Source organism: Mytilus trossulus, chromosome 9, assembly GCF_036588685.1.
Source record: "Mytilus trossulus isolate FHL-02 chromosome 9, PNRI_Mtr1.1.1.hap1, whole genome shotgun sequence".
NCBI lineage: Eukaryota > Metazoa > Mollusca > Bivalvia > Mytilida > Mytilidae > Mytilus > Mytilus trossulus.
In genome coordinates this window covers 79,646,407-79,659,637 of record NC_086381.1, presented here as the reverse complement: position 1 = coordinate 79,659,637, position 13,231 = coordinate 79,646,407, and the positions used below count along the sequence as shown (strand labels likewise).

Sequence of the window (13,231 nt, the reverse complement as noted above, 5' to 3'; positions counted from 1 at the left end):
TTTTTGGCGAAAGAGCGCAGCGAACGAGATAAAAAGTTTCACATTGTGTCGAGTGGCTGATATTTTACTATATCTATACGTTGTAAACCCGATTATCTTTTTATCGTTATATTACTGGTCTTTTCTGTCTCCCTACAGTTTTACGCTTCACGAAAGCAAGCTTGATAACTTCTCCTCTCGCATTGTGACGTCGTTGATAACTTTTCCTCTCACTTTGTGACGTCGCTGATAATGCCTGGTCTCGTTTTGAAGTCTTTATACGAGAATTACGGAGCGACAGAGCAGGGTAATATAAGCATAGGAAAGGACGATAAAGTGAAATATCTAAGATATTGTCAAAATTATATTTTGTATAGCCTAAGACCGGCTAAAAACTGCATTTGTGTATACTATCTTTAATGGAAACAATTTAATTGAGAAATCTAACGGTATAATGTATAACAATACAGTTTACTTAAAACAAATATGATAGACATGAACACTTAGCAACCACTGAACAACAGGTCATTGACCTTGGACAGGCACATTGAGTGGAGGGGTTGTGTAAATCACCTTTGTTGAACAAAATTTTCTTGACTTCAATTTTCCTTGGAGTAAAAATATTTTCCCATTACACATATTAGTTCCATGTTATATTAAGTTAAACACAATTAAACCACATGTTTATTACCCCACTGCGATTCTAAATTGATTTGCATATTATAGCCAAGATAAGTACATCATACACATTCGTGCGTAGTCCAGAGTCGCCTGACCAGAGACAGGCGCAAATAAATCATGGTTTATGAGATATCAACCTTCACCCTATACCACGATAGCTAGCCAATGAAGAAAAAACATACACTCAACAAAACGCACCGTAAACCTCAGTTTAAAAGTAGTCCGAGTCCGATGACAGAATTGGTAAAAAAAGAAACTATGCAAAATCACAATGATTTATAAACTATGCCAGCTCCCTCATGCAAAGCTCTGATACCTTTCACGGATTTGGCTACACTTTTGGACCTTTTGAATTATAGCTCTTCATCTTTTTAATAAGCTTTGGATTTCAAATATTTTGGCCACGAGCATCACTAAAAGGATATGTTTTGTCGAAATGTGCATCTGGTGCAGGAACATTGGTACCGGTAATTGTATTAAACCGATCGAAATATTTTATAGTTATTAGGAGATGTGGTATGATGGCCGATGAACCAACTCTCTATCCAAGTCACAATTTGTAAAAATAAACCATTTTAGGCCAAAGTACGATCTTCAACACAGAGCCTTGGCTCACACCGAACAGCAACCTCCTAAGGGCCTCTATCAGATTTTATGTTTTGCAATGCAATGATCGTGTAGTTCTATCTATGTACTCAGGCATTTTAAAGTGTTGATGCTTTGCTCTAGATAATTACATTTAGAACTTTTCGTTAAATGTGAAAAAGAAGCACACATGCAAACAAAGTAAATGATTGAAATATGTGACAATTTATGACAGATATTTCTTCTTAGGTAACACCACAACAGGTTTATTTCTACGAATTGATTTGTACCGACTATGTCAAACTCCCAATCGCTACATTTTGACTGCGTTAGATTCACTTGGAATATTCCCTAAGTGAGTTCAAAAATATTTTATTGAAAATTTTGAATTGTTTTTGTGTAAACAGTTAAATTTAGATAATTCGAAAATCAACAAACAAATGTATCATCTGTGTACAGAATTTAAAAAGTTGCAAATATCTGAAATTAATGAATGACAGCTTAAAGTTCATTAGCTTGAATTGTTCAAGGAAATTTTACTATACAAAGTGCTGCTTTACTAGTGACGTAGACCAAATGAAATCCGTAATGTAAAGTAGCTACTTAACAGCTATATTATAATAATTTCTTATTAAAAAGTAAAATCACAAAAAAACTGAACTTAGAGGAAAATCTAAACGGAAAGTCCATAATCACATGGCAAAATCAAATAAAAAAACACATCAAAAACGAATAGACAAGAACTGTAATATTCCTGGCTTGGTACAGGTATTTTCAAATGTAGAAAAAGGTGGATTAAACCTGGTTTTATAGCGCTAACCCTCTCAGTTTGATAACAGTTTCATCACATTCCGTTATATTTACAATGGTGGGTGAACTATACAGATATAATAAATAAAATAGTTAAAATGTGGGTACAGCAGTCATCATCGTGTAACAATTTTAAAAGGAACAATTTTACAGAACACAAAAACATATATCTACAAACAGAAGAATAAAATTAAATAAATAACACAAAGAACTAATGGGTTGTTTCATTGCATGGACATTTTTGTATTTGTCAATGAAAATGTAAATACCAGCAAGTAAATTTAGCGGCCTACTCAATTATACCGACAGTAATTTTTTTTAAAGTTCGTTCTTATGTTGACATTTTAAACCACTGTCCCAGGTTAGGGAGAGGGATGGGATCCCGCTAACATGTTTAACCCCGCCACATTATCTATGTATGTGTCTGTCCCAAGTCAGTGGTTGTCGTTTGTTAATGTGTTACATATTTGTTGTTTGTTCTTATTTTTTTTTTAAATAAGGCCGTTAGTTTTGTCGTTTGAATTGTTTTACGTTGTCATATCGGGGCTTTTATAGCTGACTATGCGGTATGGGCTAAAGTTGTAAATGTCTGTGTCGTTTTGGTCTCTTGTGGACAATTGTCTCATTGGCAATCATACCACATTTTCTTTTTTATAATCATAAATGTGATAGTGAAGCAGATCTTATAAACATAATGTATTTGAAGGTATCGTTTGTCTAGGCTACGAGGGATAAATCCAATTGAAATATGACGTAAAACATTTAAAATGTTCAGTTCATTTCAGATCGAGGTATTGTCCGAAACTTGCTGTTTAAGTTGTTTTTAAGTGATGTCGCATTCCTGAACGCATCCATTTTTGTTTATATTGAGTCATAGAACTTTAAAAAATCATTACCAATCAAAGATGTATTTTCTAAAGACGTTGGCAGTTATAAATTTACCTTTATGTGTGGACAATTACTGTTTTATTGTTTTTATATCAATATAAGGGATATGTATACTCAATAGTATAGTCGTCAGTAAAGGTGTGTGAATGAACAACTTCATTTCATACATGAAATTATTATTTTGTTCTATATTGCACACATACAAATACCTTATTATAAACTACACCCTCTTATCAAAATGAGTCTTTGAATTTATACAGTGGCAATCATCACTTCTATGACAACCATACATTAATGATTGAATATTTCAGAAACTATATGACAAAGTGCGGTCATACATGTATCGTAGCTGCACCTTTCGTAACAATAAACAATGCTTGTAGAATAGGAATCAGTCTATTACTTCGAAATTACTATCCTCTTTCTTTTAAGAATTTACTAGCCTGAACTTTGCATTACTTTGTTCTGTTTGTTTAATCTTTTTTTTCTATCGTTTTGATAACTTCGAACAAAAGGTGGAAAAGAGATAAATATCTTTTGAACATCTCTCTTACAGGATGTTTTTTACTTTGTGAACTCATATTTATAAGTGCGTTAGCGATATTAATCAAGATATTTCTAAACATGACAACTTTGTTTTCTTTAGTACAATGGTCTGTTAATAAAGATTAACACGTGCACTCATCATTTCAGCATTCAATGCAATATACATGATATAGCTACTGATAGTGACAAAAGTTAACGTACTGTCATTTACACTAGAAACTGATAATTGTTAAAAGATAAAACAACATGGGCATTCTTCTTAATAACTTCAGTTTCTATAGTGGATTTCTACATATGGTGTCGTCCCAAAGAACACCTTAAATGTTTGGTCACTGTTAATAGAGATGACGCACTTCAAAAAGTATTCGTAGCGTTTTGTTACGTTTTTTGGGAGGCGGTTATGTTAATTATCATAGTAATTATTGCATTGTTTTGGATTAAAAAAGTAAAATCACAAAAATACTAATCTCCGAGGAAAATACAAAACAAAAGTTCCTAATCAAATTGCAAAATTAAAGGCCAAAAAACGTCGAACGAATGGATAGCAAGTTCTGAAGTAACAATGCAAGGCTATTTTGTACTGTGTCATGTGCTATCGTTCTTTTTTTTTGTTTTACGTGTTTGTTTTTATTTTGTGGTAAGTCTAATTCTGTATGTATGTGCCTGTCCAAAGTCAGTAGCATGTAAATCAGTGGTTGTCGTTTGTTTATGTTTAACATATTGATTTACCGTTCACTTTTTGTACATAAATAGGACCGCTATTTTTTTCGTTTGAATTGTTTTACCTTGTCATATCGGAACCTTTTATAGCTAACTATGCGGTATGGAATCTACTCATTGTTGAAGACCGTATGGTTACCAGAAGTTATAATTATATGTGTCATATTAGTCACTTGTGGAGTGTTGTCTCATTGGCAATTGTACCACATCTTCTTTGTGTTATAAGTCACCATTTAGGTGTTGACGTGGACATCAATTATATGGTATTTTTTCTAGTTTGTAAAATTTTTCAACTAATTATTCTTAATACTAAGGGCTTTCTTATCCAAGACATAGATAACCTTAGCGGTATTTGGAACCAGTTTTTAGAATTTTGGGTTATCAATGCTCTTCAACTTTGTACTTGTTTGGCTTTCTTCACCATGTCTACTATTTTGATCTGAGCGTCACGGGTGATTGTTATGTAGACGAAACGCATGCACAGTGTATCAATGTATAAGCCTGGTACCTTTGATAACTATATGCATGTCAAAATGTAAAATTTTAATGTTTATTTGTGTATTTTGTTGTCCTGAATGTTCTTTTTTTTGTACTGTATGTAATGTTGTCATTTTGATGTTATATTAAACATTGCTATACAAGCGCGAGGTTTGGCTAGCCGTTAAACTAGGTTCAACCCACACTTACAAATTGGCAGTTATTATCTGATCCGTGTGTTTTTTGCAGTACTTCAGTGTTCCTGTTGTTTCGTTGTTTTCCTCTTATAGTTAATGTGTTTACCTCAGTTTTAGTTTGTAACCAGTATTTTTTTTCTCTCAATCGATTTATAACTTTCGGAAAACGCTTTACGTCTGTTGGTTTAATCGATATCTTGTATCTTAATACAGAGTTTGGGATTTATTTTGTCATTTAAGCATTAGTTATTTCTACTTAAACAAACCTAATTTCACCTATGTATATTGAGAGTGGCTATGTATAGTACATTATACATGTCCGTGTTTAAAGACACATGTAACAAAGGAAAATGATATGTCGTATGAAAAATATGTTGATTAGTATCGTCAGTGTCTTCAAATATTGTACACCACTGAGAGGAAAAACTTCCTGCTAAAATAAAGTTCACATGATCTCTCCTTTCAGTTTTTTGTTTCAAATAAACAAATACAAAAAAATGTATAAAATGCAAACTGAATAAAGTCATACAATTGCAATATATTCTTTTGTCATAGTTTGAATAAACTATTTAGAAATATAGCATGTTCACAGATTTTGTTGTTGGGTCCATTTAAATGAATCAAACACAATTAAAAACAAATGTTTTTCTAAATAAAAATGGTCTTAATTTTCAATGGTCGTTGGTAGAAAGTTGTCAGCATACCTAATGTTAATATACTACTGCTTTATGATATTCTAAATAAATCACCTTTTCACAAATCTTGAGTTGGATATTCTGCAAATGAACTCCCATCGTTGGTATCCATTTTCATGTCTTTATTTGGACAAGAAGGAAAAAGTAGCTGATACAAATATTATTATGAATGCAGAATGATTGCTTTCAATATTTTAGGAGGTGTTAAGTGTCTTCAATTTACCAGTTTGTTATCTCAAAAATGATAAGTGAAGGGTTTAAAATTCAATTTAACAGCATATTGGTGTAAACTGAGATACGAATTCATAACAAAAGATTTTCATCAAATCACGTTTCACAATCTTTTGTGTGCGTCCTGTATTAATTTGACATTGTGTAACTATATCTTATCTTTAAAAACATGCATGAATAATAAGGGTAAATAGTGTTTTTACAAGATATAATTTTTTGTTTTTCGAATCAACGCGAGAACACTATCAACTAGTTTTCAAACATTTGTTAATGCTCAACGTTCGAAATCAAGATACCCAACTGCATCGTCTATATCGTTATTTGGTATCTGGTTTGCTAAACGTCTTCAAACCTTCAACAATAATATGATTGTTGGATCACTTAACATTTTTTGGTTTTTAGCTCACCTGGCCAAAAGGGCCAAGTAAGCTTTTCCCATCACTTGGCGTCCGGCGTCCGTCGTCGTTAACTTTTACAAAAATCTTCTCCTCTGAAACTACTGGGCCAAATTAAACCACACTTTGCCACAATCATCATTGGGGTATCTAGTTTGAAAAATGTGTCCGGTGACCCGGCCAACCAACCAAGATGGCCGCCATGTCTAAACATAGAACATAGGGGTAAAATGCAGTTTTTTGGCTTATAACTCAAAAACCAAAGCATTTAGAGCAAATCTGACGAGGGGTAAAATTGTTTAACAGGTCAAGATCTATCTGCCCTGAAATGAATCAGACAACCCTTTGTTGGGTTGCTGCCCCTGAATTGGTATTTTTAAGGAAATTTGACTGTTTTTGGTTATTATCATGAATATTATTATAGATAGAGATAAACTGTAAACAGCAACATGTTCAGCAAAGTAAGATTTACAAATAAGTCAACATGACTGTGATGGTCAATTGACCCCCTAAGGAGTTATTGTCCTTTAACAATTTTCATAAAATTTGTAAATTTTTACCAACATTTTCCACTGAAACTACTGGGCCAAGTTCATTATAGATAGAGATATTTTTAAGCAGCAAGAATGTTCAGTAAAGTAAGATGTACAAACACATCAACATCACCAAAACACAATTTTGTCATGAATCCATCCTTTTCCTTTGTTTAATATTCACAAAGACCAAGGTGAGCGACACAGGCTCTTTAGAGCCTCTAGTTTTCTTATTTATAAAGTTTTGTATGCATAACGTTTTTGTCTTTCGTTCAATATTGCGTTCATATTGTGTCCCGTTCTCTTGTACTCAATGCAAATATAAGTACAGAAATATTGCCTGCTATCGGTTACCTTACTTGGTCTGATAAATCTTATATCAATCTACAAAGTGTCCACACGGGAACACATTGAATTGAGCAGTGTGCAAAATTAAAAACAATGTGAATCGGACGAAAAGTTAAAAAACAAATCATCACATACTCGTCATCATATCACTTGAACTGATCATCCAAACGATTTGCTGTATGCATTTTTGTTAACATTGAACTTAAAATGCGTTTAATAAATAGTGTTTCTTTTATTTCAACCTTTCAATTAGGTTCAATACAAAAATTATTTATCATTGTTTATTGCGAAACCTGTTTTTCATATAAACAAAATCACTAAGTCAATAGAGTTAAAAGTAACATAAATATTATTAATTTACCGAGCATTCGAATATTATAAGAAGCAGCAAGACATTATTTATAGATGAATCATTTGGAAACAATTGTCCGTTAAGGACACAAACATCGGTCACAAAAAACCGCCTCAGAATAAAAAAAAATAGTAAGTCAACTGTTTCTATAAATATTGTTGTTGATTTGTTTAACAGAAATGATTGATTGCTTGTTTGCAACCTACCAAAATGTTACGAATAATGTCAAACATCTCAAATTTTGGTACTTCTTTTTTGACATGTAAAATCCGAAATTGTTCATTTCTACTGTAAACGGACGCTAATTCATCTTTTTCGCGAGGAATGGCTACATACAACTGTTTGTATAGTTCACTAGAAAGACATTGTTTAAAGACAAAGGAATAGGTCCGGTAAGGAAAAAGCATTGGTTTAAGCTGAAATATGGAAAATCTATCAAATATGCCAAACAATGTTATTTTTCAGATGGTTTTCGTCAAACATGAAAATGGCCGCATCCGTGTTCATCCTCAACCTTTACATATGTTATGCAGGTATTATCATCAAATACACTTTACATTTCATTATTAAAAATGAACACGAATGCGGCCACTTTCATTTAAGACGGAAACCGTCTGAAATTTAACTAAAATGCTAAAATTATGAAGATTTTAGTAATTTAACATTACCTTATGATGCTTTAACCCGATAGAGGTGCATTGTCTGGTCAAAAACAGCCCATGTTTATGTATCAGAAGCATTATACTTTCCAATAAATAACTAAAAGTTTACATTTTAACAATTTTATAAAACTGCTATATTTACGGGCCAAAATGGGATCTTAATCGACCTACTCTTTTACAAAGGTAGACTAAGAAGAACGCATTTCGTGTTAAAAATATTTTGATCAGTATCATCAGTGTAATCTAATATTCCATACCACTGAGAGAAAATTAAAAACTTCCTGTTAAAATTAAGTTCACATGATATCTCCTTTTAGTCTTTTGTTTGATTTAAAACAAACAGATAATGCAAACTTAACAAAGTCATATTGCAATAAGTTAAAAATAAATATAATGAGTGATATTGTTAAAACATTGTCAACATATTTTTATTATATCTTTAAAATACAGCCTTTACACATCATGTTTTTGTTTAAATGAAACAAATATTGCATAAGTCATAAATTGATGTCCAAGAAAGTGCTTATAGAATATAGTTTCAAGTCAACATATAACCAAACAGCACTGGAAATACAATTAAAAAAAAGGTTTATGAAATAAAAATGGTCGTAATTTCGAGTGAATTTATATGATCGACTTTATAGAAACGCCAAATAAGTGATTTTTTTGTGTATTCTTGTTAAATATGATGCAGATGTAGGGTGACATACATACAAATCTTTGAAAATAAATCCTATATGTAATATGCATTGTATATATCCAGAAATAAATAATACAAACTACATATTTATCCGTATTTTTGAAGCCAAATGTTCTTCAAATTGTTTAGAGAGGCTTTGCGTACATCAGACAAATGTCACCTTAATTAGATTTCGCTATTTATTTTAGATCTCTGTTGGTCACGTAGCTTCTGCAATATTCATGTACTTATACATCTTTGGTTATCTTTATGTTAGTAATCTATGTACTCACGTACTGTAAATATAGAAATTGAGCTTCAAAGTATGCTGAATATTATAAAAAAATGCAAAATTTAATTAAATCTATTTAACAAAAAAGAGTGAGATCACTATTGAAATGACGAATCCGAGTTTTTATAATTTCAAACCTTAAACAGATGTACAGTTCGCAATCATAACAAAAATCACAATTATTTTTTTAAAAACACTCAATTAAATTATTTATACATAACATTGTTAGTTTTGCGCAGTAAAGTTAAGGCAGTTCTCCATAACTTTTCAACGATTCTATCGCAATCTTATTGTGACGTCATGTAGTCATTTCTATTGGTTGTCATCACATTTTTTCTTACACTCAACGTCATTTGAAAGCCTGAAAACGCATCAAAACAAGCAAGTGCGTGTCAGCTGTTTATAGAGTTTTTCATACTATTTGATGATGTTCCTGACGGAAAACATGACTCGAGTATCCAACTGTAAGAACAATATCACTTATCTTATGTTTGTTTTCATACGATGCGTTAAATTCGCGAAACGTTTGGTGTTGTTTTCTTTTTCTGTAAAAAAAGAGGGGGTGATATCGAATTCAAACTTGACCATGTTTATTCTATAATCTGACCGCGTGATCACTATAAAGTGTTTGTTTTTTAAGTCGAAAATAAATCTGGATTCGAGCATATAACACTTGTTGTTTTTTGTAATGTTCTGTACTAACAATAAATTGCCATTTGATTTCAGAAAAAAATATCAATTAAATATTTACATAAATACTGATTGATTGTCTAATCAGACTGACAGGTATAATTAAACAAACCTTAATTTGTATCTATTTCATTGGTATTTTATTTCATAACAAATAGTATAGAAATAAAAATGTTGGGGTATTTTTCAAATGAAAAGTTATAAATAATCAATTTTACATATTGATGTATAAACAAACAGTACTCTGAATATATTGAGAGTTCATATATAATGTATGACTAACTTCATTGTTTATAAATCTTTGTCAAAATAATTATAACCTTCATTCAGGAGAAAATGGAGGATACATAATTGCACTTTTTATAAATTATTGTAGATCTATTTGTTAGTATTTTACTTTCTATTTCGGGTGGTCACATGACCTTTTCCCTTGGTCTGAAAATAGATTTGTATTTTTTTCTTTCAAAATCTACATCCATTGTTTTTATGCACACCGACCATACTACGATTGGAGACAACTATTTAATTACCGGACACTGAATTTAAAATCACTGCAATCTTGTATCTTTTCATGTAGCGAATAACCTTAACATCACTGCGTGGTCAAACAGCTTCTCTTGTGATCATGTAATTCAACATCTTTGGTTTTATCTCTTTCTTTCTATATCAATTAACACATTTAGTTATCAGATGAAGAAACTATACTGTAATCTGTTAAACCTGACAACTGTAGTTTTAAAATCTATCAAAAATAATATTATGATGAATTATTGGTTTTGATACAAGAAATGAAGTAGGAAACTATCATTTATGTAACATTCAATGTACAAATGTTAAGACTAATTGTTGGTTTTATATCCATACATGTATTTGATAGTTTTATTTCTTCAGTATTTCCCTATACTAGTAGTTGAACTTATGCTTATTCAAAATTTCCACTGTGTTCGTTAATTAATCGGGATATGTCACAACATGTTTCGAAAACATGGAAAAGGCGGCTCGCGATGACGAATGGTAACTTTCTTTAGAAGTTACATCTGGATCTGTAATTATTCTTCTGCTTTTCTACACATTTAAATTAATGTAAAATGAACAGTCATGTCCTCACAAAACAACCACATGCTGACATTGAACTCGCAAGCCTTTTTAAGATCCAACAATTCATTTTAGTTCAATTAATGAAAAAATCGTCAATCTTTTAATCATTTAGTGTGAGAACATCATCACTTAGCGGTAAATAAAAATAGACTTAAATGCGTCTTAGAGGTAGAACAAATCTCAAGCGATATTTGGGTAATTAAAGATCGACGTAGCATGGATATTAACAGACCAATATTAAGATGTCGTGTTGTGTTGATTTTTATCTCGTGTTCACGTCGACATTTGAACTCAGCAACAGCTATTGTTTGTGACATTGTCAACCTTTTGTGGACTTTTTTTGGGGTAATGATTTCGTTTAAAACCCGATTAAAGTCTGAGTGTTTGGACGACATTCATTTTTTTTCTTTTCATAGTTGATGGGTTTCCCTTGATTTGGGTTTGAGACTCGAATATTATTTTCCTTCGCAAAATTGAATATTGAACAGCGGTATACTTTTCTCAATAAATCTTCAAGTATGATCTTATGTTCAGTGTAGATTTAATGAGACTACTCTTGCAGAGATACATATAGTATGATTAAAGATTAGATTAATTGATTCGTTTAATACATCATACTTGATTTTACTCCTTTACAACAATAGACTACTCTAATGCAGATCATTAAATACAGGTTTGGTTTAAGTGAAATGTTTTTTTTTATTTCTTAAATCCTCAACATGTTGAGGTTAAAAAACTAGAAAAAAGTCCACGATTGTTTAACAATATAGATACGAAAATATGTTATTACTAGATTTGAGAGGGTCTATTCAGTTGTCTGTTAGCACAATACATTCAGTAGAAGTAAAACAATAGTTTTAACGTCTTATATAAATAATCAAAATGACACGAATGAGATAACACGTGAAAAGAGTTAAACAAATATGCATTACAAAAATATAGTTTAACTATGACTGTTAACGTGTTTTTGCCATATATAAGTCAATATTGGAAATTATTAAGAAAAAACAATGTTTTATTGTGTACATGCATTCCAAATAGCAGTTGCAATTTAAATTTTCTAATGTGTGTGCATTTCAACTCTTCTACAGTCTGAGTTTTAAATAGGAATGACCAAGCCGATTATTATAAAAGGGTGATATTTCGGTAGTGGTTTCTTCGGTCCTCTGTTATAATCCCGATTGTAATGGTATATTTTAAATTCATTTTAGTAAAAAAATATATCAACTATCTTAACACTGGGTTATTGTTTTTAAATAAAAATATTATGATTGATGGAAGAACAGCTTTTTATAACAGTTGGATAAAGAATAATATATTTTTCATAAATGATCTCATTAAGGAAAATGGAGAATTTTACAATTATGATGAATTTAATACAATTTATAATATAAAAACAACTTTCCTACAGTTATATGGACTAATTTTTGCACTTCCAAAGGAATGGAAACATGATATTCATTCACAAATATTTTTCAAACTAAATACTGTTGGTCACAAAATTGTAACTACCATTAAAACCGTGGCTAAAGTATAAAACATGTTGATAGATTTTTTCTAGATAACATAAAGAAAACCCATCTCTTATACAAGAGAAATGGAAAATAGAATTGGGAATAATTATCGTGAATGGAGAATGGAGTTTCATTTTTAGTCTCTCTTTCATGATAACTGAAGATCCCACATTAAGAGCATTTCAAGACAGATTACTCCATAGAATTCTAGGAACAAATACTTTACTTACGAAATGTAAATATAGTAAAACAGAAGTGTGTATTTATTGTACAGAAACTAAAGAAACATATATTTTTTTTAATGTAGATATGTTCGAAAATTCTGGCTTTATTTTTCTCAAAGTTGTAAGAGGGATGTAAAATAAGTTTTCATCCAACAATATCAAGTATAATCTTGGGTGTAAAATGTCATGTATTTAAAGATGTTATTAATACATGTATTCTCATATTTAAGCGATATGTTTACTTATGTAGAATAAGATTCACAGTCCCATCTGTTGCTGAAGCAATAGAATGGCTTAGATATTACTATAGGATTGACATGGTCTCTATGCATTTGTGCTCTGCTAGTAAAGCAAAAAAAAAAAAAAAAACAATGGTCAAATATTGTTAATATAATTAAGAAATAGGGCTCAATGAAAATGTATTCTGTACTGTATTATTGACTAAAAGTATTTTAGAATTTGTAACAATTATTGATGAGTCATTAAATTTTTTTTGTTTGTACATCTTTACTTGTAGATAAGACTTGAAAATGATATGAAAATAATAAAATATAAAATGTATATTACAAAAAAATTATTTACACTGGGTTTATAATTATGGGATACAAAACATAAACAAAGTAACTTCTTTATGA

General features: G+C 30.9%; 1 protein-coding gene across 1 annotated transcript in view; it reads left to right on the top strand.

Moving 5' to 3' along the window:
- LOC134684227 (low-density lipoprotein receptor-related protein 4-like) overlaps window positions 1–13,231 on the top strand; it is a 118,170-nt gene that overhangs the window by 9,220 nt on the left and 95,719 nt on the right. The gene's annotated exons all lie outside the window — the stretch shown is intronic.